Below are 4,487 nucleotides of genomic sequence, written 5' to 3'. Positions count from 1 at the left end.
ACCCACTAAATGCCTTATCCACTGACTCAATACAGATGTGAGATAAGGTCTTTATTTATTTTGGAACATAGAGACAGACATTTCCTAGACCTAAGTTGCCTTGCCCACTGACTCAATTACAGATGTGGAGCTCAGGACTTTTTGAAGTAGGTTGAGTTCGATGCTCACTCCTGTGGTAATGGTGGATGATATAGATCTGGATTCTCTCACTCGTTGTAGAATTGAAGTAGTAGATCTCAAGCATGTTCGATGACTAGTGGTTCTGCCACCCAAGAGGCTTCTTTCATTGGTCGATTCTTCCACTTGATGTGAAACTCCGGGTGTTTGCTGATGAAGCGCGTCTCCAGAATAATCTCTAACTCGAAAGGAAGCTGGGCGAGTTGTGCTGGAAGAGGTCATTGTCGCCCAAATCTGGTATCTGCATGAAACCGCCGTAGTAGTTGAACATGGAAGGCGTCATGGATAAGGACATTCGGCAGTAGCTGGATCTTATATGTGACATCATTGAGCCTTGTGATGACTTTGTATGGCCCGTAGTACCTATTGTTGAACTTGGGGGTGAGGTTTTTGGGCAAGTCAATGTTCTTGGAGCTGACCAGCACCAAATCTCCAGGGAAGAACTCCACATGCTTCTTCCTTTTTGCATTGTATCTTTTGGCGATGAGTATCTTGTTGTTGCGTAAGCTTTCTTGGGCCACCAGCATTCGTTGTTTCCACTTCAGTAGGAACTCTTCGGCATCTGGATCTTCGACATACTGCTTACTGCTGCCAAGGCCAGAGGGGTGATGACTTCTTTGCATGTTGCTACCTCGAAGGGGGTGAAACCTGTAGAACTGTGCAGGGTCACATTGTAATGAAACTCTAGGATGTCGAGGTATTGAGCCCAATCCTTTTGATCAGCTCGGACATAGCTGCGGATGTAATCTTTGATGCCTTGGTTGAGTCTTTCGGTTTGCCCATCTTTCTATGGATGAAAGGCTGACGAGAAGCGAAGCTGAGTATCCATCAATTTGAAAAGCTCCCGCCACATGTTGCTGAGGAATCGGGGATCTCGATCAGACACGATGGCTAGAGGCAACCCATGATACTTGAAGACCCTGGAAAAGAATAATTTTGCCACTTTCGAAGCAGTGATTGGCGGCTCGGTGGCAATGAAGTGAGCTTGTTTGGAGAGGTAGTCCACCACCACAAAGATGGCCGTGCAGCCATGCGACTTGGGCAATTCGGTGATGAAGTCCATACTTACCACATCCCAGGGTTGGGATGGAATCGGCATCTATTGCAGCTCTCCTGCGGGCTTCATCCTCTGAGCCTTCACCATTTGACATGTCGGGCAGGTGCGTACATACTCGGTGATGTCCTCCCACATCTTTGGCCAGTAGAAAAATCTTTTCAGGCGATCAAAAGTCCTTATCTGACCCGAGTGCCCCCCAATGGGACTATCATGGCACTCCCATAGGATTTGATTCCTGAGTTCATCATTCTTGGGTACATACATGGCTCCTTGGTAGTAGATGATCCCATTTCTGACTTCATACATTCCCCATGGAGTGGAGCCTGCTTCAATGTCCTTCAGAAGTTGCTGTGCTTCTTCATTCCCATCCATTTTCTCCCGCACCTGGGCCCCAAATCTGCCTTCGGCGACGGTGATAGCCTGTAGTTCAGCTTGTCGACTCAAAGCATCCGGCATTTTATTGGAAGAGCCGGGCTTGTGGATAATCTGTATGTCAAATTCTGCCAAAAAATCCTGCCATCGGGCCTGCTTTGGTAATAGCTTTGGTTGAGTTTGGAAATACTTGAGGGAAATATTATCTGTATAGACCTTCGTTGGCTTGTCCTGCACATAATGCCGCCACTTCCTCAAGCAATGCACTACTGCATACATCTCTTTCTCATGAGTAGCCCACCTTCTCTCCATTGGGTCGAGCTTCTTTGATTCATAACATACTGGATGACCGTCCTGCATGAGCACACCACCTATGGCATAACTTGACGCATCAGTATGGACCTCAAAAGGTCGTGAGAAATCTGCCATCTTTAAAACTGGGGCTTGGATCATCATACTCTTTAGCTGCTCAAAAGCTTGCTGCTCCCGATCCGTCCACTAAAAAGTAGTTGTGTTAGAGGTCAGATCTGTCAGCGGGGCAGTAATCTTACTATATCCTTGAATGAATCTTCGACAGAAGACTGTAAATCCCAAAAATTCCCGCACCTGACTTACCTTGCGGGGAGCCTCCCAATTCTTCACTACCTGAACCTTCTTCGGATCTATAGCAATACCATTTTCTTTGACTAAATAGCCCAAAAATTTTATCTCTTGTATAGCAAACTCACACTTTTCTGGCTTCACGAACAATTGATTCTCCCGGAGTCGGGTAAAGACCTTCTCCAGGTGCTGTACATGATCTTCCAGGGTTCTACTGTAAATTAACACATCATCAATATAGATGATCACAAAATCATCAAGATAGTCGATGAAGATCTTGTCCATGAGCTCACAAAAGGTAGCTGGTGCATTAGTGAGCCCTTCTGGTATGACCAACCATTCATAGCTCCCGTATCGGCTTCTGAACGCCGTCTTCACCTCGTCCCCTTCTGCTATTCTAATTTGGTGATACCCTGACCTCAAGTCGATTCTGCTGAAGTAGCGTGCTCCTTGCAGCCGATCCAGCAGTTCATCTACCACTGGCACAGGGTACCTGTTCCTCACTGTAGCTTTATTGAGAGCTCTATAGTCTGTACACAGACGAAGAGACCCATCCTTTTTCTTGACAAATAGGACTGGAGCTCCGTAGGGTGATCTACTAGGCTGAATGTGGCCTGACGCCTCCATTTCTCCTAGTTGTTTCTTCAATTCCACTAGCTCTGTTCCCGTCATCCTCTAAGCTGGCCTGGCTGGTGGTTGCACTCCTGGTAAGAGCTTGATTCGGTGATCAACACTCCTGCGAGGTGGCAACCCGATAGGCAGCTTGTCGAGCATGACATCTTGGAACTTGTCCAGAACTTCCCTGACCCTTTCATCACCTATTGTCCAGATGATTTGTTGAATCACTGGTTCTTCTTCAATGAGCCTCATCATACATAGCCTCAACTGTCCCCCATGCTTCAGTTCTTTTTCTAGCTGCTTGGTAGTAATCTCCATAGGTCCTGGGGCTCCCTCTTGTGTTCCTGGACTCTTTTCTATGGCTTGTTCTGCCACTGTTTCCATTCCCTTTGCTCTCTCCGATTGTACTTCTTCTGGTTGCTCCTTTGTTGATGCTTTTTGTACCCACACCTTTGCAGGACTCTCTTTCTCTGAGCTATTTGCATTCTGCACCTTAGTCACCACCAATCTAGCGTCCACTGCGTTTCCAGCCGGTGACTTGTTGTGACTCTTGCTTTTAGTGTGAAAGTATGGCACCCAGACCACCGACTGCGGTGCCTGCAAGTAAATTTTATTCTTTTTCATGCCCAGTATTTGCACAACATGGTTGTCTATCCAATCCATGCCTAAGATACCTTCAAAGTCGTCCATAGGCACCACTATAAAATCCAGATTTGCCTGCCATTGCCCAATTTGAACTGGGACGCCTTTGGCTAACTCGCAGTACTTGTACTTTCCTTGCACAAATGATACCTCAAGACCTTCGGCTCTTACTGGCTTCACACCTAGCCGAGATGCTACTTGAGGAGATATGAAGTTATGAGTGGCTCCTATGTCCACCATCATCACCTGGGGATGGTTCCCCAACTCAGCCTGAACAAACATGTTGCAGATGCTAGGAATAAAGGTTGGCATAGTTGCTAGAGGCTTGGCCCCCACTGCTCCTGCCTTTGCCTTAGATTCCCACTCCTTCTCTTCCTCTTCTATCTCAGTTATCTGGACTGTCGATCTCGATCCTTCTGCTTCCGCTTGAGCATACGCAAATCTGGAGCCACTTGAAGAAGCTGCTCCCCTCGGACAATCCCTTGCGAAGTGAGGACCTCCGCAATTATGACAAGCTAAAGGGCCTCCTCTCCCTTGCCCTATTCTACCTCCTCCTCCGTATCCTCCTCTATTTGAGTTGTTCCCTCGGCCGACCCCAGACATGGTTGGTCTGGAACTAGCAGAACTATTGGCTGAGGTTGTCTCGGACCGAGTCTCCGTGTACTGCAGTCGGAGGGGTTGCTTGCCACTCCATCCACTGTTCCCTTGCGTGTTGTTCTGGTAAGATCCCTGGTTTTGCCTATTTCCCCATGTCGAGTTGGATTGAGCGGTGTTGCCTCCTTGCGAAGCCATAGTCATAGCCTCCAGCACACTTCCCGGTTCCTGCTTTTCTATTTCTCTTCTAGCCCATGGTTGCATTCCATACAGAAAACCATGCAGTTTGGTGGTTACATCCATGTCGGGTAGCTACAGCATTAGAGACCTATATTTTTGCACATAGTCTCTCATTCGGCCCGCATTCTGCCTCAAGTTTCTCCATTTGTCTCTGACTTTGAATGGTTCATTCTTTGGCACGAAGTAT

Source organism: Lygodium microphyllum, chromosome 11, assembly GCF_053477565.2.
Source record: "Lygodium microphyllum isolate KBCC chromosome 11, Lygodium_microphyllum_v1.1.10, whole genome shotgun sequence".
Lineage (NCBI taxonomy): Eukaryota > Viridiplantae > Streptophyta > Polypodiopsida > Schizaeales > Lygodiaceae > Lygodium > Lygodium microphyllum.
This window is presented reverse-complemented; position numbering follows the sequence as displayed.